Source organism: Triturus cristatus, chromosome 7 (assembly GCF_964204655.1).
Source record: "Triturus cristatus chromosome 7, aTriCri1.1, whole genome shotgun sequence".
NCBI classification, from domain to species: domain Eukaryota; kingdom Metazoa; phylum Chordata; class Amphibia; order Caudata; family Salamandridae; genus Triturus; species Triturus cristatus.
In genome coordinates this window covers 210776544-210799113 of record NC_140590.1, presented here as the reverse complement: position 1 = coordinate 210799113, position 22570 = coordinate 210776544, and positions in this window count along the sequence as shown.

Sequence of the window (22570 nt, the reverse complement as noted above, 5' to 3'; positions counted from 1 at the left end):
ACTGGGCACGAGCACTCAGGCTTATCCTAATAGCTCAAGCATAAAGTATTGGCAAACCCCCCTCCCTCGCAACACATGCCACAAAAAGACTCCACACCCTATGTATAAAATACTTGTATTTGTATTACACACACTGAAATTAAAACAATCTACACATTGTGTGTACACTTTACTGTTACATGCAATTGTAGAACTTCCCCTTTGAAATCAAAATGATATACACATTGTATGTACACTTAACAGCTATATGCAATTGTCAAACTTCCCCATAAACAGAAAGGTCAAAAGGCCACAGGTCCGGATTGCTATCCCCTCTTTAGACAAAAGGTTGTGAACCTGGAAGCTCGCGCACTTCCATCTCTGGAGAAATGTATTCCCCTCAAGTGGAAGTGTTAACTGCCGTAGCCCCAGACATAGAGCTGTAGGTGCCCACAAGGCATATGAAACCCCCTTGGGCCTCATCATGATGTTCCCCACAACAAAGTACCCTATGGCATGGGTCCAGGAAGAGGGAGCCAGCAACCTTGGATAGAGGCTGCGATATCAGGTACTGTCGTCCACCGGATATAGAGGACAAAGACAGTCTCAGCTCCCGGTTCAGGTATCCCCAACACCCCTCAGACATCACACACTCTGGAGTGTCAGCCAGCACAGGTCCCTTTGCTTGCAAGCACGGGTCCCTCAGACTCTGTAAACTTTCCCCACACTCCTTGAGCTCCTCACACCCCAGCACCGCAGGTGGCAGCTGATTTTTACAAGCACGTTCCTCTGCACAGTGTGATGATGTACATCAGGACGTTCCTTGTCCCAACCGACGATCACTTTCACCCATTTCCGCCGCACCCTGGAGGTCCTTATAATCACATGGAAATGGTGAGATCCTTTGTTTTCCTGGGATCTCGTTGACAAGAAGCCAGTTAACCGGCACTCGGAGAGTACTTAGGGACCCGGGACGCGACGGTTGTCACTTAACTGTAGGTCAACAACATCCAAGCAAAATCCATCAAGTAATATCCCCCTTCTGGAGCACGACAAGCTCCAGGCCACCACAAATCTGCAGATAGTCCAGTTGCAGTCCCTCCTGCCCTAATGGTTCCCTGTGTTGATGTTTCAGCATCAAACCAGTGTATTATGGTTCCAAATCCAAAAGCGTCTCTGCTTTCAGAGGCCAGAGCCCAAGTAGTTATACCCACTTTGGCCTTTGAAGATTCTATCAATTCAAAAGGCCACTTTTCAAATGCACAGGCCCTCTCTAAATCTTGTCCTGTCTGCCATCCTACCTTGGGTGGTTTCTTTAGTGGGGTCAAGACCCTATCCTTTGGAATGCAGTTGCCAATTCCACCCCCACATAACCATCCCAGAGAGGCCCATCAGTGTCAGAGGTCTGCAGTTTCTCTTGTGCCCCTAGTTTACGGACTTCTATCAGAAATGCACAGATGTAGCTGTCCCCCTAGCACCCAGATGTGAAGTGGAGACAAGCCGGCAGACTCACAGAGCCACGAGCATCGAAATGCCTACTTTCCCAAAATGACATTCCCACCTGCATGATGTTGAATCCACTCGACCTACCAGAGAGGATTCACCGTTATGAACTTGTTGATAACAAACACTACTCTGCTACTATTCTGCTCGTAGGAAATACTAATCAATAGCCTTTCCCTACATCCCCCCTTGCTAAACCAATGCGAGAAGCAGGCCCTGTCGTACCAAACACACCACCAGGTGCCATTCAAGACCCTTTCATGCAACGCACTAAGGCACATGCCCTACCTCTTCCCAACACCACACCCTGTCACCAGGGAGTGCTACAATATAGCAGGAGAAATGCAGAACCTTGGCACATAGCTTTTAAAAGCCAAGCCAAGTTACAATAACTTGCACAAACAGGCCCCAACGAGCAAACCTTTGGCACAATCGATGACCTACCTGTGCGAATTACACAACATGTACTGCAGGCCCACAGATATGGGACTTACAGCTAACTCAATGATAATATGATGAGCGGAGTGCTTTGGCACTGAATGGCAGTGTCAAACGTACTCAAAGTCCCATGGCTAGCATACAGATAACTGTAAAAGAAAAAAGAAAAAGGTTGAGGGAAAGCACCCTAAAAGGGAAATTTCCAACTTCCATCTGTTTTTAGCTTAGCCTTCTCCAGCCTGTATGCCCTCTCCAATAGCTCCTCTGGGGACATGTTGTGGAAGGACACACTGCTACTTGCAAGTGAAGGGGCCTCTAATCTTGGGGGGTAGATTCCCACCTCCTCAACAATTTGCAGTCCCAGACACTTCTGTTGCTGCTGCTCTGATTCTTCCTCATATTTCTCTCCCTCCTCATCTGTTTCAGTTGCAAGTGATTGATGGACTTTTGACTAGGCCTTTCAGCGCCTTTTACAGCCCCACCTTCCTGTTGGTGCTCTTGGCAGAAAGCCTTTCTTTACAGAACTGCTTCAGCTAGACCACAGTGTATGACTCCATTCTCGGTAGCTCAAACTCAATGCTTTGCAGGTGAGGTCACAGACACAACCATCAGGTAGAATAAGAATATATTTGGAAAACACAAAAAGACCAATCACAGAGAATTTAAACATGAATTGGTCTTAGATATAGGATGGTAGTGTACACCAAATCACTATATGGCACAGCACAAACACAAGTCCTCTCCTCACCGCTGATCACCAATGTTAGAAATTGTATTACTGGTTGACTGGGCTGTGAGCCCTGATCAAGCAGCAACCAAAATCCTTGTCAGGATAAGGTACAAGCTAACCCCAAATTAACATGTGCTCAACCCACTGGTAGCTTGCCACAGAGCAGTCAGGCTTAAATTTTAGGCAACGTGTAAAGTATTTGTGCAAGACTTTAAACAGCAAAACTATGACAGCACCACACAAAAAGTTTTCAAGCCAGGTTAGAAGACTGGAGCTTAATTCCATAAATAAAACAAGACCAAAATAACACAAATCCAATTTGTAGAACTAGAGATATTGAAGTGTAAATATCTATTGAAAATAGCGCCACAAAGCGCTATTGGTGATATTTGGTCATGTCAGTCCAGGACAAAGTCACAAGTTCATGCTGACTGCGATGAAGCATGGACCAGTTACATGGACCAAGTTAAAACTACTAAGCAAAGTACCTTAAGTCCTAGTTGCGGAGCGTTATGTGAATCTAAGTCGAGGATGGTTGCGCAACCAAAGCAATACATTGGTTCTGAGATGCGGCTAGGCTGCGGTGTTAGGTCCTGTTGCATTGTCGTCGAGGATCCCATCGGTGGGGCCTGTGATGCAAACTCCGGCATCGGGGATTCACTGTGCTACTGGTGTTGCATCTGTTCCAAGGAGCTGCGAAGCTGCTATTCGGAGTCCAGCGTCAACACTGCGGTTGATGAGAGATGCGAGAACCTGTGCTTTGAATGTGTCGGAGCGATGCATCGGTTCCAGAGGTTCCAACGGGGTTGATGCTGGTCTTTGCAACAGGTATAATCCAAGCAGCAGCAGTAATGTGTCAGGTGTGCTCAGGATGCGCCACTCATCCAAGTAAATATATCACTTCTGCTCGGGGATGCACCGCTCAGTACAGAAGATGCATTGGTTTCGCTGCCAAGCACCTTAGGCAAACTTCCAAGGGTTCAGGGCTAGAGTGGCTCCACTTGGCAGATTAGAGTCACAGATGGCAGTGCCCAGATATGGTGCAAGGTTGTTGGAAGCCTGTATTGTCCATGAGGCTTCAGATCAGGAGGCCAGCCAACTAGCCCTTGGAGTCACTCTGGGTTCTAGGTTCAAGAGATACAGGACCAGATTTCTCACCCATGCAAGAGGGCACGAGACAATAGATCAGCACAGCAGTGCAGGAGTCCAGCAGAGTGCAGTCCAGCAGAGTGGCAGTCCTTCTTCTTAGCAGAGTCTCCACAGGTCCAGAAGTATTCTGAAGTAGTCGTGTCTGAGTTCCTTCTTACAGAGTTGTGCCTTTGAGGTGAGGAGAGGCTTCTAGAGGCAAGCCTTTAAAGGGCACATATCCCCTGCCTTCTCTGCCCTGGTCCAGACTAACTACAGGGGTTATCTAGCCTTTTGTGTGGAGTCATTACACAGACTATTCAGGTGTAAGTGAGAATGGGCCCAGTTCCTCCCTCCCATCCTCTTGGTGATGGCCCATTCAGTCATACTTATCCTCCCATTGTGTGGGGCTGTCTAGGAGGAATGCATAAACTCTAGCTGCCAACAACATCCAATCATGTGACCAGAGACAGGTTGCACGCACCAAATGGCTATGGCAAGAAAATGTCAAATTTCTAAAAGTTGCATTTTCAGAATTGCAATTTAAACTGTCTTCACCATGAGTTAGGATTTCAAATTATGATTCCAGAGACACCAAACTTGAAGAGGTTATCTCTTCCCATTTGTAAATTACACTTATGAAATGTAGTAAGGCAACTCAAATGGTATTTTATGAGAGAGACAGGCCTTGCAGTAGAGAAAAACAAATGAAAGTGTTGTTCACTACCTGGTCATGTAAAACTTAAAAGCACATGTCCAACTTTTTGGGTACACTGCACCCTGCCCTTGAGGCCGTCCAGTGCCTTCTTTAGGGGTGCCTTATATGTATTAAAAATGAAGGTTTATGCCTGGCAAAGGGTTAATCGTGCCAGGTAATTATGGCAGTTTATACTGCACACATAGGCTCTGTAATGGGAGGTCTGAGATATGTTTAAAGGGATACTTGAGTAGGTTGCACAATCAGTGCTGCAGGCTCCCTAGTAGAATGTAATATACAGGCCCTGGGCACAAATAGTGCCACTTTAATTTCATTTTTAAGTAAATTAAATGTCAATTAGGTCAATGAGCCAATGTTACCATGTTTTAGAGGAAGACTCCAAGCACCTTAGCTCAGGTTAGTAATGGTAAAGTGTGAAGAGTCCTAAGGCCAGCAAAAACGAAGTCAGCAAAAACAGGAACACCACGTCAAGGATGCCAAGTCTAACACCGACACTAGTGGCCAGCACCCCTGTACTAAATGTTGACCGAGCACCATTAAATACTCGTCTTCTGGATAATTAGATTATGCAGAGCAAGGCTTGCCAACGTGTATGTATCATGCTAGGTGCAACCTTGCCAGTGATCATTTTTTTTTTAATATTGGATTCTAAAAGACTTCAAAGAAAATCACATTAGTCGTGCAATTAACAAATACAATGGATAAGATATCTGTTGGACTTGGCCCTTTTTGCAGGGTCATCCCAGAACATTTTGCCTTCCTCCTGTATTATTTCTGACCTTTTGCTGGTGGTTTTATGACTCTGGGCTCTTTACCACTGCTGATCAGTGCTGAAGTGCATATGATCTTTTTTGTAAAATGTGTTATGGATTAGTGTTTCCATGATTGGCTATTTTATATACTTGTCAGACCCTAGTACAGTGCACTATGTGTGCCCCGGGCCTGTAAACCAAATGCTGCTGGTGGGCTTGCAGCACTGATTGTGCCACCCACAGAAGCAGCTTGTAAAATATGACTCAGGACTGCTATTGCACAGCCTGTGTGCAGTCTGGGACTGTCATGCCGACTTGGCAACTACACAAACTTGCCAGTCACTAAACCTTCCCTATTCTACATATTAGTCACCCCTACGATAGGCCCAAGGTACCCCTGATGTGTGTGGCATGTCCTGATAGTGAAATACTGCCAATTTCATTTTTTCACTATTGCAAGGCTATCTGTTCCCATAGAACAGAATGAGGAATGTGTTTATACCATCTTATAAACATAACTGACCCTGGAGTCAGGGCTGGGCTGAATAGGCCTGGTCTGCATTTGGAGAGGTGGGAGGTTTACCACCTTCACCTGAATAGATCTGTGCCTGCCTTCCACAATGACAGCTGAGCCCCCCTGTGGTGTGTCTAAAGCCAGGGCCCACACTGACAATGGAGGTTGTTGTGCATTTGCAAAGTGCCACACACAACTGGTTTTGGCTGGGTAAAGATACTCTTTGCCTTTAGAGAGCAAAGGATTTTTGTGTATGAAAAGAGGGGGAACAAAGCAATTCCAAAGGGGATGATGGACGTAGCGCTTGAGCAAATCAAACACTCACCTCCAGTAAACTGATCTGGGTTTAATCCATCATCATTCTTTAGCTCACTCCACCACCCCAGTTCAGACATAGCCATATGCAAATCAGTCCAGCCCGAACTGCCAAGCCATGTCTTCCCTGGACCGGAAGCAAGCATCCTGGGACCAGTTTCGGGTTCATAGCCCTCATCAGCCAGACTATTTTGAATCCAGTGGCAAAGTGAGCAAGAGACCCACGTCTAGGCATACCCTGCCAACTTAGTGCGAACAAAGTGATACCAAAGAGGATGATGGACCGAGCGCTTGAGCAAATCAAGCACTCACCCCCAATCAACTGATCTGGGTTTAATCCATCATCATTCTTTAGTTCACTCCACCATCCCAGTTCAGACATGGCCATATGCAAATCAGTCTAACCATGTGCCTCATGGGAACAGTCCAGCCCGAACTGCCAAGCCATGTCTTCCCTGGACAGGAAACAAGCATCCTGGGACCGGTTTCGGGTTCATAACCCTCATCAGCCAGGCTATCTTGAATCCAGTGGCAAAGTGAGCAAGGGACCCACGTCTGGGCATACCCTGCCAACTAAGGCCAAACAAAGCGATACCAAAGGGGATGATGGAAGGAGCGCTTGAGCAAATCAAATACTCACCCTCAGTCAACTGATCTGGGATTTATCCATTATCACTCTTTAGCTCACTCCACCACCTCAGTTCAGACATGGCCATATGCAAATCAGTCTGACCCTGTGCCTCATGGGAACAGTCCAGCCCGAACTGCCAAGCCATGTCTTCCCTGGACCAGAAACAAGCATCCTGGGACCGGTTTCGGGTTCAAAAGAGGGGCCCAGACCCCAGACCTTTACATCACTTCTGGGAAATCAAGAGGAACCTTTGCCAAGGAGAAGAGCTGGATACGCTGAGGAGGAATACTGCCCCTGTGCTGTTTGTTGTCAGGGGTTGGCCTGCAGTGGCTGCTTGCTTCCAAGGAAAGGAGAAACAGGACTTTGCTGTTTGCCTTGTTACCTGCTTGAAGAAAAGATCTCCAAGGGCTTGAAACTGAACTTGCCTCCTGTTCTGAAGTCTCAGGGACACACAGACTTCACCACCAGCTCCCCTGAATTCCCTTGCTGGGAATTTCAAACTGCAAAGAGGTGCCTGCTGCTGTTTAGGATCTCTAGAGACTGTTTGTGGCTGGGAGCTGGAAAATCGATGCAACATCGAAGAAGCGTGACGCATCCGCACCTGTTTTGGACGCATCACCCAAGAAACCATTGAAGCACCTGCCGCAGCTCGAGAAACCACCGCACGACGCATCAGGTGCAATGATCTCTGAAGTCCGAGATCACCGCACCGATCCCGACGCAAGCCTACTGTTGGCTGCGCAAAGCCACGCATCGTACCGGATCAACGCATCGCGGCGCCAAGACTGTCGCATCATTGGGGGACGCAGTAAGAAACAGATGTATCAACTCCCCACGCAGCAAGAAAATGAGGCATCACCTCCTCTCCGGTAAGGAACTGATGCATCACCTCCCCTGCGCTGCAGTAAGGAACTGACGCATCACCTTCCCCGAAGCAAGGAACTGACAAATCACCTTCCCTGCATGTAAGGAACCAACGCATCACCTTCCCTGTGGCGATTTTGTTTGCTTTGCGTGGCGCATCCAAGGAACTTTTGAGAAAAGTGTTGCATTTACAACTTGCATTGAACTGAACTATTTCTACCATGAGAAACCCTTATTTTTAATACTGTAATGTGGATTTTTGTTGTTTGGTCCTGTTTTTGTTTAGATAAAGATTACTTATTTTTCTAAACTGATGTGGTGTCCATTTTTAGTGTTTTCACTGTATTACTGTATGTGTTCACAAATGCTTTACACACTGCCTCTGAGATAAGCCTGCCTGCTCTTGCCAAGATACCAAAGGGAAGAGCAGGGGTTATTTTAGGAGTGTTTCCCCCTTACCCTGACTGGAAGTAAGGGTCGCTATTTGGACAAAGGTATCAGGCTTTGCCAACTATAGACCCCCATTTCTAACATTGGTGGTCAGCCATGAGGATTCTGGACTTGCATTTGTGATTTACATACAGTGATTGGTGTATACTACTAGTATAGGGCAGACCATTAATCAACCACATACTATTTTTCCCTGTTTCCCTTTGGAATTTGATTGTTGGAACTCTGGTTAGTTGTGTTGGGCCTTGGCAAAATGGAAGCCAACTTTTGGCACCTGTACATTTACAAGATAAGGGAACTAGAAGTATTTTTCAAGGAGAGCGGGGCTACATGTGAAGAGGAGATCCACAAGGCGAGAGGAGTTGGCCTAACAGCTACGGCGGTCGACCTCGAATCTGGGGAACGGGGTTTGAGTCTCGGCAATGACGCTGAACATCCTGTGATTCTGGGTAAATCACTTAATCTCCCCGTGCCTAACAAAATGTGTCCTCCTGTAATGCAACTGGTGCTATGTAAAGCACTCTGATACCCGATTCGGGTCAAGTTCACGCTATATAAAACTCTATAAAAAAAAAAAGGCAGGATCTTGAGGCAGCCCTACATAGCTATGAGATGCTACGCTGGGAAGCAACACTAGCAGATGACTCTGAGGAGGAATCTGAGGGGGAGGATCCCCAAGCCAAAATACCAAGAGGGCAGGCCCTGAGGAGGAAACATTTTGGGAAAGATTGTCTCGTGAACAGAGGAATCAGATTCATGCTCATGCCCGGGGGCTGAGGCAGCTAGACCGGGAGTGCGAGGAAATAGAGTGAGCCGTAGCTGAAAAAGAAATCTGTTTACCTCAGGAAGTGAGCTTGGCTGGTTTGGAAGTGGAGTCCAGCTCAGATGGTGGCAGCAAAATTGAGTTATTTTATGCTGAGGGAGCAGTATACACACCCAGAGATGTGGCGCCTGACTGGAAGAAGGGGGTTAGCATACAGCAGGGAGTCAAGGATATGAGATAGCTGCAGTGGTGCGCAGTGTCCCTGAGGTGGATTGGGGAACTGGCGCAGGGGTTCATAGTCCAAGTGGTGGACAGGACACTCTACTGATCCTAGATGAGAGGTGCAGGGAGAGAGGTTTCCCCATGGTAGAAGTCCTGATGTGTGAGTGTGGAGACTGCCTGGCAGAGTGTGGGTTGAGTGACAAAGAAACAGACACTGTCTTGCCAATCTCAGGAGAGTGGTGTGGGGTACATGTGTGAAGCACTGGATAGTAAGGCGAAGGATAGCTTGGTTAACACCTCTGTGGGGTTGTATGATTCAATTCTTGGAGAGCATAGAGGGTCTGAAGAGGCATCTGGGGGTGATCCTAAAGGAGGTGGCTCAGGTTTTCCCCAACCAAGTAAGGTAGGGGAGGATGGTGGTAGCCCAGATTGGTCCCAGAGTAGTGGGAGAGGTGTAGAGTTCCATAACCTGTCTCAAAGGAGAAGGAGTGGGAGTGGACGGTGTCCCTAGGTGCCTGAATCCTAGTCCCAAGGCCTGGTTGGTTCCATGAGAGAACACAAGGAGGGGGGCTTAGTCTTTACCGGGAGACCATCCCCTGGGGGGATCCCAGGGTGTCAGTTAAGCTGGAGGAGACTGCTGTAACCAGCATTCTACCAGCTCTGGTGTCTGGCTACACAGCTCCAGTGGGGAGGGTGCATGAGTACAGAGAGAGGGGGGAGAGGGGAAAGCAGATGCCAGTGGAAGGATCAGTTGGTCAGGGGTTGCCAGCTCTGACATCCGAGCACCCCAGGACTGACCGTGGTGAGGCCACTTCTGGCCTGGGAGGTCTTCATGCTATGTCAGGTGGAAAGGAGGCTGAAGACCTACGCCAGGCCGATTCTGACACAACTCCAGAGGGGTGTGTTTCCCTTGGGGGGATGTTGGTGTACTCCCCCGGAAGTCCTGGGTTGGCAGGCACAGGTCCAGCCTAAGGGTACAGACCCTGGGTTGGAGGGTCAGGTTCAGGGTGTCCCCCCTGACCTGGAAGAGGGGGCAACTGCTAACCGTGCCCCTACCGGTTTGTCTTCTGGGCGCACCGCTCCAGATGGAAGGGTGCGGCCCCAGTAAGGGGGGTGGGGAGAGGGCAGCCTCACCCCTGACCTCTGCCCTGTCTAAGGGTACAGACCGTAAGCTGGGCTCCCAGTTGCAGGCAAGAACCCCTGAACTGGTGTGCAAATTGTGAAGGACACCTCCCACAGGTGCCCTGACAAATCTGGAAGAGGTACCGCTCCAGGTGGGAAGGTGCAGAGCCCCGAGGAAGAGGACCCGTTGTGGGAAAGCTCACCCCAGTCTCTTGTCCAGCCACGGGTACAGGCCCTGGGCTGGTTGGTCATTATCAGGATGTCATACCTGACCTGACAAGAGAGAGAGTGGACCAAGGGTGCCAGGCACCTGGGGTTACTGCCCCACGCTCTCTGATGCCACAGAGGTTGGAGAACCATGAGAAGGCCTTGGGCCTGGTTCTCATCACTGACCGCTGTCTGTGGCCACTGCGGCTTGCTTTCCTGGTGGACAGAGGTGGCTGTGGGAGGGGGACAGGAGTCACACCCTGGGCCTGAACTAGGCCACACCTCTGTGTTGGCCGTATGGATACTGTCTGTCTGTTGGGACACACCTGTGAGCAAGCTAAGGTTAGCTGCTGCACAGATGGTGTCCACCGGTGAGGAGAAGGGTTCCTCATGGATTAGCTTAGTGGGCCCTGAGAGTATGGACAGAGGGATCCAAATGTGTTCGGATTGGTGTAGAACTGGAGTATGCCCCAGCAGTTGCGGGCCAGGGTCCATGTTCTATCGCCCCAAGTAGGGAAGCCTATCGAGGTATTCATTAGTTTACCCTGGTTGTAGGCTGGAAGGGGGTTTTGTTGGACTTGGCCCTTTTTGCAGGGTCTTCCCAGACTTTTTGCCTTCCTCCTGCATTTTTTCTGACCTTTTGTTGGTGGTTTTATAACTCTTGGCAATTTTCCACTGCTGATCAGCGCTTAAGTGCATATGCTCTCTTTTGTAAATGTGTTACGGATTAGTGTTTCCATGATTGGCTATTTGATTTACTTGTCAGACCCTAGTACAGTGCACTATGTGTGCCCAGGGCCTATAAATCAAGTGCTGCTGGTGGGCTTGCAGCAATGATTGTGCCACCCACAGAAGCATCTTGTAAAATGTGACATTACAGAGCCTGTGTGCAGTCTGGGACTGCCATGTCGACTTGGCAAGGGCACACACTTGCTAGTCCCTAAATGATCTCTGTTCTAGATTAGTCCCCCCTAAGGTAGGCCCATGGTGCCCCTGTGGGCAGGGTGCATTGTATGTGAAAGGTAGGTCATGCCCTGATGTGTGTGGCATGTCCTGATAGTGAAAAACTACCAATTTCGGTTTTCACTATTGCAAGGCTATATGTTCCCATAGGACAGAATCAGGAGTTTGTTTATAACATCTTATAAACATAACTGACCATGGGAACAAGATAGAAAAGTTAAGCTTAGTATGCCTGAACTCAGAATGTTAAAGTGCATCTTTTAATGGGGGTGATTTTTACATTCTGTTTTAGAAAATACCACTTTTAGAACGTAGGTATTTTCGTGCCTAACCATACAGTGTACCTCTGCTAGGTTTGGGTATTGCATGTCTAGCTTTTAGATGACGGGGCTGGAGAGAATACGTGGCTACATAGGCCTGGTCTGCACTTGGAGAGTTTCTGGGAGGAGTAGCACCTTCACCTGAATAGGTATGTGCCTGCCTTCCACAATGACAGCTCCACCCCCTGTGCTGTGTCTGAAGCCAGGCCTCACACTGACAATGCAGGTTGTTGTGCACATGCAAACTGCCCAACAGAACTGGTTTTGCCTGGGTACAGACACTCTCTGCCTTCAGAAAACAAAGGATTTTTGTGTAGAAAAAGAGGGGCCCAGACCCCAGACTTTTAGATCACTTCTTGGAAATCAAGAGGAACCTTTGCCAAAGAGAAGAGCCAGATAAGCTGAGGAGGAATACTGCCCCTGTGCTGTTTGTTGTCAGGGGTTGGCCTGCAGTGGCTGCTTGCTTCCAAGGAAAGGAGAAACAGGACTTTGCTGTTTGCCTTGTTACCTGCTTGAAGAAAAGATCTCCAATGGCTTGACACTAAGCTTGCCTCCTGTTCTGAAGTCTCGGGGACACAAAGACTTCACCAACAGCTCCCCTGAATTCCCTTGCTGGGAATTCCAACCTGCAATGAGGTGCCTGCTGCTGTTTAGGACCTCTAGAGACTGTTTGTGGCCGGGATCTGGACATCGACACAACATCGAAGAAGAATGACGCATCCGCACCTGTTTCTGATGCAGCGCCTGCCTCGGCTCGAGAAATCGCTGCATGACGCATCGGGTGCAACAATCTCCATAGTCCGAGATCACCGCACCAAACCCAACGCAAGCCTGCTGTGCGGCTGCGCGAAACCGCATCGTACAGGTTGGATGCATCGCATCAAGGCCCCAAGACTGTCACATCGTTGTGGGACGCAGTGAGAAACAGACGCATCAACTCCCCACGCAGTAAGAAAAGAACGCATCACCTCCTCTCTGGTAAGGAACCCTGTACCACCACTTGTACTTGTGCTAGGGGGCGCACTTGCCTTAGGGGCAGTGGTGGTAGGAGGGTTTTCCTTGGCTTTGGGACAATCATCATCTCTTGTCTAATGTGTCTTAGATAACACCAAGGTTTCTTTTTGCCTTTACCTTGGTTGGATTGTGACTCCCACCCAGATGCAGGTTTTTGGGGCCCTGATGAAGACGGTTTCTGATCTTTACCCTTGTCCCCACCCTTATCTGGAGTTTTAGATTCTTGTTTCTTTTGGTCACCACTATTGTTCTGCTTTTTCTGATTCACCCTGGTTCCGACCAACTTATCTGCCTTCTTACCCAATTCTTGGGGAGAAGTCAGATCAGAGTCAACCAAGTATAAATGCAATAACTGATTTAGGCAATTATTAAGGATCTGCTCCCTCATAATCAAATTGTACAATCCATTGAAATCATTCACTTTGCTGCTAAGCAACCAGCCTTCCAGTGCCTTAATGGCACTATCGACTGAGTCTACACACTCCTGATTCTGTGCCTTCTGGGTGTCTCTGAACTTAATCCTATTCTGTTCAGTGGTTAAGCCAAACCCATCACTGAGAGCAATCTTCAAGATTGAGTAGTTGTCAGCATCCTCTTCTCTAACAATGAGGAGCTTATCTCTACCTTCGTCAGCAAAGGAGAGCCACAAGATAGCTGCCCACTGCTCATGAGGGTCACTCTGAACTTTACAGGCCCTCTCTAAAGCAGTTATCCATTTATGGATGTCATCCCCAACACGGTAGGGACAATCTTGCTCAGATTCCTATTATCAAAGGAATGGTCCTTAACTCTGGGGACACTGTTGCTGCCACCATGGGACTGAAGTCCCAACTTTTTTCTAGCTCTCTGTACTTCTAGGGACTCTTTATAAAGGACCGATTGCTCTTGCTTGAACCTAAGCCTAGCTTTCTCAAGTTCACGAAATTGGTATTCCCTATAAGAGTGGTCCCTCTTGCGAGATACAGAGGTCCCTACTGACTGTCCTGAGTGATTAGACTCTGCAGAATGAGATCTAGATCTCCTTGGTAAACTCTGCACTCTTCCAGGAGGAGCAAAGAGAGGGCCTTCATCCATCCTCCTCCTGAAGATCTAAGTTATCCAGGTGAGAACTATCAGGTTCTCCCTGGTCAGGGTTAGATTCCAGGTCATAAAAGGTGTCACCTCCTGACCTGTCTTCATTCCCTGTCCCACCCACTCTGTCCTGCTCAAATGACACAGGAGTCTTCTTTAGGCCATCTAACAGTAACATCTCTATCAGACGTTGAGTGTTGGCACTTCTCCCTCTCTTCAACTTTCTAGAGGCACAGAAGGCTTTCAGTTCTTAGAACGAAAGCTCACTGTATATAGAAGGCAGAGGGCCACTGGTGTCTCCTTTAGTAGACATACTAAGTGTGGTGAGGAGTTGCACCTACCTAACCTAGTGGGAACTAAGGTATCTGAGGTTGGAGAAAGGGTGTGCTAAACCCTTGACTTACCCAACCCTAAGTTCAGTATAACTTACTTATTCTAAGCTAGTATTATATGTACCTAGTACTAGTGGTTTTTCAGTTAATCAATACAAAGATTTATCTGGTAAAACAATGTCGGCTTGAGTCCCACCGCTGCCACCAATTTGAGAAGTTGGCCTGGTATATGCTATCTACTAATTTCAGTAGGCACCTTGCACAAGTCCAAACAACCCTTCTGATGATTTAAGAGGTCAGAGATAACCTTTGAAAGCTATCCAAGTGGTAGCTGTGGAAAGCAGCCTTCAGGCTTAGTCTTGAAGGAATGTTAAGCAGCTTGATTTACTAGAATGCAACCTGATAGTATTGGTTAAATGAAGGGAGAACCACACAGTAGTTATAAAAATATGTATTTATTAATATAACACTCTCTAGTATGACACAGTATCTCCTACACGGAGATAATCACAAAGCACACAATAATTAAGCACAGAAATGATAGTAAATAGCACTAATACACTGTGGGCCCCAGGGGGGGACCAAACCATATACTAAAATAGTGTTATAAGAACCACGACTTGAGTCAAGCCAGTGTCGAGAGGTTTTAGAATCACTGGGGCCCCAAGTAACACCCCAAGGGAAGTAAGTAGGGACCCCAAGGAGGACTAGTGCACCATGGGAACACGACCGCGTGCTCCGTACGATTCCATGGGAAATTTGCCGTTGATGTTTTAAAGTTTAATGACTCTTCACAGTGGACTTCGAAGAAACCCTTTGGAAGTTAGGAGGTTGAAGAGCCACCCCACCCATGGATACTGAGGTACCCAAGTTGAACCCAATGGAGGACTTCAAAGAAGGGCCGCTGTTCCAAGGAAGAAAAGTATCTGTTGGAATCCAAAGGTGGATTCTGGTCGAAGAGTACCTGAAAGCAGAGGGCACAGAGTCTGGGTCCCTCAGGAGTGACCAGGGGCTTGGTAGATGAATGCCCATCGATGTTGGGTGCTTTTTTGTGCGTAAATGGAGTTCTTGACTCTGCAGCTATGGGGACCAGGAGATGTCGAGGATGACCAGGAGCCAGATACAAGCTGTCCCACAAAGGTTGTTGAGTACTGAGAGGTTGGTGTCCGGCTGGAGCACCAACATGCCTGGCAACGGCAACCTATGCAGAAGGTCAAGGATGTGTACGGTTTGGACCAGCAAGGTTTAGGAGACTCACCAAACACAGGGAGTCAGAGCAAGCCTGGATCAACCATGGAGCCCAATAAAAGTAAAGTTGACCCTCAAATGGACCCACAGGCTGGAGGCACAGATGTCCCGAGAGCACCTCAAGCGATTTCACCAAACAGCAGCCCACGGTGCACTCGGTGTGAGGAGGCCAGAGTTCTTAGTAGGAAATGGTGCTGGGGATTGGGGCTAATTGTAGCCCAATACGCTTGTTCAGGAAATGCAAACAAGCATATGCACTTGTAAATATACGCAGTGCACAGGGGTTCAGGTATTGCAGCCCCCACGAGGGATTCTGACCTCAAACTTGGTGAGAGGGCAGCTTGGACCTTGAGGGACATAGAAACCTACCTCTTGTGTTGCTGAAGCCTTCAGAGTCCGTAGGAGCTCAGGGTCAGCAGACCAGACAGCAGTGTTGCGGTGCCTGTGAATGCAGGACAGTGATTCATTCACTCAAAGGGAGATATCTTTGGTTGCCCTTGATGCTCCACAGGTCTTACACAGATCCTGTATGGTGCACGGGCACATACAATGCTTCAGACTGAGAGGGAGATGAAGTCAGGCCCTAACGAAGTCCAGAGAAGTACAGAGTGTCCAGATGGTTGACGTTCAGTGGTTTCTGGTTCAGAATCTAGTCCACATTGAATCTGGGGTCCTACAGCCAGGTAAGCCCTGTTATAACCACTGGAGAGAGTTGGACAGATTCAGGCGGCCCTCCCAGAGGGTATGGACAGTGGGGAGGTTACACCCATGTCCTTTGTCCAGTTTCGTGCCTGAGCAGGAGCCAACAGCTACCAGGAAAAGTTTGAACTGGACTATGCACAGGGACACCAAATGTGCCCCTCATGCAGACTTCCGGTTACTGGCAAGCACACCTACCCAGCCCTAGTACACTAAATCCTGTCTGGGAGATGGTCACACCTCCTTGTGACAGGATGGCTATTGTTCTGCCTTCCCCTGCTTGAGCTTGGCTCAGCAGCAGGAGGGCAGAAAAGTGTCTCTGATCTGCAGCAACCATTTTGTACTGCCCAGGACTAGAAGACTGGTACCGGAAACACCAGAGACCCAACAAAGCTCGCTTCTGAGGGGTGGAATCATACCTCCCACAACAGTTACCAATGTGGGGGTATGATTACAACATGTTTGACACCAAACACGATTGGGTTAGTTTCAGCCATTTTAGAGTGGGTCTTCACGCGGTTGCATAATGCCAATTCATATGTTGTAAATGGCTCTCACTGACAACCCAGGAGAGTGGGCTCCGTAGGCTGTTGGGGTGTCCTGCTCATGCAGTGGCACCCTCTCACTTAGAACCAAGCACCCTGCCTTCAGGATTTTTAAGGCCTGCTATAGGGGTGACATATAGGGTTTAAGTGCAGTGACCCTTAGAAATAGTAAACCTAAAGCTTTAGTAAGTGGTGCATGCACCAACTTACACAGGCTGCAATGGCAGGACTGTAGTTCCATTTTGCATGGCCTCTCATGGGTGGCATGATACATGCTTCAGCCCATGGGGTACCTACGCCCTGGGTACATGGGTACCATATAGTAGGGACTGACAAGGGTACCCCAGTATCCAATCTGGAGTGTACCTAAGTACATAACATAACAGTTCAGGGAGAAAGCAGATAGACTGGGGTCCTGGTTAGCAGGATCCCAGTCAGACTAGTCAAAAACAGTATCACATTTAGAAAAAGTGCGGGTAACCATAAGAGGCAGAGCCTACTTTCCTACAAGGATTTTGTACATCCATGGTCAATTCACGTTCTGGATACTAAACATTCTACCAGTTGAAAAAAAGTAAATATTACACTTGAGTCATGCCGAACACCAAACAGTATCTTCAATGTATTTGGACCACGTATCAAAATTATAGATGAATAGGTTGGTGCTCTTCATTATTAATATGTCCCCAGAGCAGATGATAACTGTGCCAGGTTCGGAGAGCAAGCACAACCCTGTTTTATAATAGAGGTAAAGGTATTTTCTCAGATATAAATCCTCAGGCTTTTAAATGAACCTGGCAAGGTCAGTGGAAGTGCAAGGGGATAGAAAATGCTTCAAAAACATCCATGTCCAATGTTAGTTATTTGAAATATTCTTGTATAGAATACCACATTCATGGATACTAAAAGCTAATCGTTAGCATTGTAATCACCAAAATATTTGGTGCAACTTTATTTCTAATTGTATATTTATGTTTCATTATTGCAGATCGTACCAATAATAAATATAGTAAACATAAAAATATTCATTTTATGAAATTAATTAAAACCAGCATTTCTGATTAAATACACTGATCACCATAAAATCTCCAGCATATAACAGCAATGTTTAATTCACAATCAGTACAGTAATTATGTAAACATTTAAACCTTCTCTTTCATTGATCTGATCCTTCTCCATCTATAATTGTTTGCCGATAGCATGTTCTTGCATCATACAACTTTTTCAAATACACATCAAATGAGGAAGACCCCAGTGAAGTTAATATAGGAGTTCGAAATGTCAATGTGCTGCACTGTTTACTGTCATTTTCTGTTCATTTATGAATAATAAACTAAATACTGAAGTTCTGTGTTATCAAAATTGAACTTTCAATAAGTAAACAGTTCATTTCGGGTTTTTTTAATATCACATGCGTACCAACAATCACCCTCGTCACAATTCACCTGCACTACACCGTTGTTGGATCACCTGCATATCACATACTTTTGTATCTAAGCAAAAGAATATATTGATACAAATATGATTGTATTTATACTTGTTCCATTAAATATTTCCTGTGTTGCCAGCAGAGCTTACGCATAAGGCTGTCTCTGCGGTAAACACTGTATCTTGTTGCCAGCTGAACACAGGCCATACACCTAAAGCCAGTGCTCGCTTATAAGCTGCCACTTCATAAATTAAACACACATTTTGTGCTCTCACATTAATGTTCAGTGGTTTGCTTCCCCTGTTGTGAAAGTTGTGCACCCTTTAATAGTACTGACACATAAGTTGCCACTATCCCTTCCATAGAGTGATCACAAGTGACCTCACATTTTTTTCTATTTCTTTTTGCCCTGTTCCATACATTTTATGTACCCCATTCCATAAATGAAATTGAAAACTGCACATAGAGTTGAAGCGTACGTCATTAATTGAGATAGGAAAATACCCAATTAAAGTCGATGATAGTGGCTCGAGACATGACATCACCTTCGCTGTTGATATATCTGATTTTATGGCAAGGCACAGAGGCCAATATTATGCATATCTCTTTAATTGTCAACTCACAGCAGCAACTACAAAACAATGTAAGAACTTAGAAAAGGAATGAATAAAAGTTCTAAAGGCTACTTAGTTCCCTGTGAGGCAGCCATCTTCCTTCTTTGTTGCTGCTTACAACTACAGAAGAGTCACACTTTTTTGTGGTCTTAATTTGGGCCTATATAAGGTACTGATGCGATAGGTGTGTGAGGAAACAAGATTGTTTGGCTATTCAACACACACTTGTGCTATTGGATATTTAATTCTGGTATTTCCCTTAATGACCATGGGGTGTTCCTTTGAAGGGATCCCGGTCTGATATGAACATTTTTTTTGATCTTTTAACCACTGTCATGTTGTGCCACTTTGATCGCTGCATACTTTGTTTTTGAACCGTTTTGCTGCTTCTGACACCGAGCGGTGCCAACCACTGTTGTGGGCGCGAGCAGGGTTGAGACTGCAGCTTCAGCTCGAGCGGTGTCGACCCAGCCGTTAATGTTGAGGCAGGCGAGTCTGTGATAGGGTCGCGCGCTGGTACCAAGACGCTCGACTTGACCTGAGCGTGTCGGTGCGCACGTGGATTGCTAACTCTACAGCGGCAAATTCCTTGCGCTCTAAGAGACTTTAAGAACCTGCAACAATATTGGACAGGTTTTTGGGCAAGTTTTAGGCAAATAAAAACACTTGCTCTCCTCCCATTGCGGTTCTTGCTCACCTCACATTGCGGTCGATGTTTAGTTTGTGTGAAACGCTTCCCCTAATAACTGTTATCCTCTTGGGCCACCGTAAAAGTGTCATGTGATGCTTCGGCCATCTTGGATTAGGCAAATTCAATGATCGAAAGTGTGTCTTCTGGCAGACATCTTTTAGGCTGTCAGAGGAACATCAGATTTGTTTTTTCACCTCAGAGTCAGTTACCTTCATCTCATAAAGCAAATTGGTTGTCGTGACTTGAGGAAAGTTACAATTTGTATCTTTGACTGATTTAGACAGGGATGGAAGGTTTATTCTGTTGTTGGTTGTATATTAAGAGCAAACATTTTTTTTTTTTATTGTTTGTTGGAAAATATATTTAACAATATGGAGAAGGAAGGAACTCTTGAAGGTGATGTTGAGGGAAAAGTTCAAGAATGTGTCGATAAGGCAGTTTCTGTGTTAGCTACGCAGTTAGGCAACAAGTTGGATGACTGTGTGGATAGGTTGTAAGGTAGGCTCGCAAGGAAAGTAGAGGAGGAACAATTCTAGTCTGTGGAAGAGGTGGCCAAGGTTAGTGGTAGTGATAAAAAAGCAATGCAAAAAAGAAAGAAAACACATGTCTAAGGAGCAAATCAGCAAGGAAAAAGGAGCCTTTATTCAGAAAGGCAAAAATAGGGTAAATTCGAAGAAGGTATATGGAATGGCCATAAAGGCCACAAAAGGGGATCACAGAGCGATCGTCTGCGATGAGTCCTCTAGCGGTGGGGACATTGTTATTTCCTGCTCTTCTGACTTTGAGTCCTCGGACGATGAGGGCATTAAAACTAAAAGAATTAAAAAGGAGAGGAGAGAAAAGGAGGGCATAGAACAAATCAAGGACCCACTGGATCAATATATGTTATGTATGTTGAATTCTGGATAAGAAGGGAAAAGCCCAAGGAGGTCCACACTAGACTCCGTTCTGAATGTCAAAGACATTCCTTAGCGAATTAAGTGGCATATACTCCCAAATTAAATGCTAAGATGCCAACTTTTCTAAACAAGTTAGGAAGAGACCCTAGATGGGGGCTGGATAAAGGATTGAAAGGCTGTTAAGATCGCCTTCTAGAAGTTTTTGGCCCTCTAACGAAAATCTTTGACCTTTGCGAAGAGTTCAGTGGATGTCTTAGAATTGGGACAATGGGTGCACAGGGCGGTTTGTTTGTTAGGAAATGCAAACGCCTCTCTCTGCTGTGAATGTAGAAAAAGTCTCCTTATGAAGATTGACCGTAAGCTGGCTGAATTGTCAGGGAAAGAGTCAGGGCAAGAGGCCAATGGTCTCCTCTTTTGAGAGGAGTTTGTAAAGGAAATGGCCAGGTACAGAGGGGCATTCAACTCTATACAGAAGGTTCAAAAAGATATTAAAAAAGGTTTTTGGGTCGGTCGGGAGAATGCAGGTTCGATTCCCCGGCTGAGGTTTTGGGGTTACGCGAAATTCCTTCTTACGTGTTTATAGAGCCGGAGGTTTCCAGGCATCAGGGGGCTATCACCTAGCTTCTATCCGCAAAAGACAAAAAAGAAGAGAACGGTTCAGGGGAGATTGAAGACCAAGACAAGATACGTTTGGCAAGCGAACTTTCATTTATTCAAGTAAAATTGGGTGGCAGACTCGCCCTTTTTTTAGACAGGTGGAAGGAGATAACCTCCGATCCTAGGGAATTACAGATGGTAAGTGGGTACAGGATAGATTTTGTGGATACTCCATTTTAGACGAGAAGGCCGACCCCTTTGATGTTCTCAAAGGAGGAAGAGGAAATGGTAGTAAAGGAGGTTCTCAAGTTAGCAGAGAAGGGAGCGATAGAGCAGTCAGACGAGGTTTGTAGGGTTTGTAAGCAACTTATTTCTAGTAGAAAAGAAAGACAAGGGTTTGATACCTGTGATAAATCTCAAAGAATTAAGAGTCAGTAGCATACAACCACTTCAAAATGGAGGGAATTCACATGCTCAGGGACCTCCTAAGAAAAGGAGATTGCTTAACCCGTTTGGATTTAAAAAGACGCTTACTTATCAGTCCCTGTTTGTCAGAACCATTGGGATCTTTTGAAGTTCCAATGAAAATGAACCATGTGGAGATTCAAAACCCTTCCCTGTGGTTTAACCTCGGCTCCCTGTTGCTTTACAAAGGTAATGAGACAGATTGTAGCTTGGTTACGCACAAGAGGGGTGAGACTTATAGTCTACTCAGACAACATTCTCATTATGGCAGAAAGCAAGGATCTAGCCCACAATCATACGACTCTGGCGGTTCGCTTGATAGAAGATTTGAGATTTGTAGTGAACAAGAAAAAGTCTTGTTTAGATCCAAGTCTGGAGACAGTGTTTTTAGGTTTTCAGATTTGAACCTTGGACTTTGTATTGAAGTTTTCCATGGAGAAGGTGAGGAAAATCTGCAAGGAGGTGCGGAGAGACTTAGTGAGTGAGTGGTTAACTCTGAGACAAATTGCGAGGATCTTGGGCCTCCTCTCTGCCTCCATTCAGGCAGTATTTCCAGCTCCCCTACATTATTGTGCATTACAGAGGTTAAGGACGATATAATTAAACAGAGAGATGAGATATTCAGACAAAGTTCAGACAGACTCAGAGACGAGATGATGATGGCAAGAGAATCTGGAGGCTTAGAAGGCTTGGAATGGAAGGGCTATTTTCAGACAGACTCCGGACTTGCTCATAGAGTCAGACGCCAGCCTTCAAGGTTGGGGAGCAAAGTGCGGTTCAGTGACAACAGGGGGGAAATGGACAAGTCATGTAAGGGATAAGCACATAAACTACCTAGAGTTGTTGACAGGCTCCTTTGCAGGGAAGGGAAAAGTTTTGTCAAGGATCATGGGCCATATGTAGGTGGCCTAATACCGGTCGGTAACGGCTGATTTTCGGTAAAAATGCCGTTACCGACCGGTATTCAGGCGTTTGGGATGTAGGGGGGGACATTTCAGGATTCGGTAATTTACAGAATCGGTAAAATTACCGAATCGGTAATTTTACCGATTCGGTAAATACCGAATCCTGAAATGAGATGTAGGGGGAGTGTGTGGGTGTAGTGTTGATTCGTTATTTACCACCAACTATAAGTTGGTGGTAAATGACGAATGTCTTAGGAAATGCATTATTTGGCCCCTAGAAGTGTGCAATGTGGCAGACATACATGCCCTTAGGGCATGTATGTGTGCCACATGTGCACACATGCAGGAATCAGGGGTGCAACAGGGTGTCACTGTGACACCCTGCCACCCTTGATTATGCTCCCCCCATTACCGAATCGGTATTTACCGATTCGGTAATGGTAA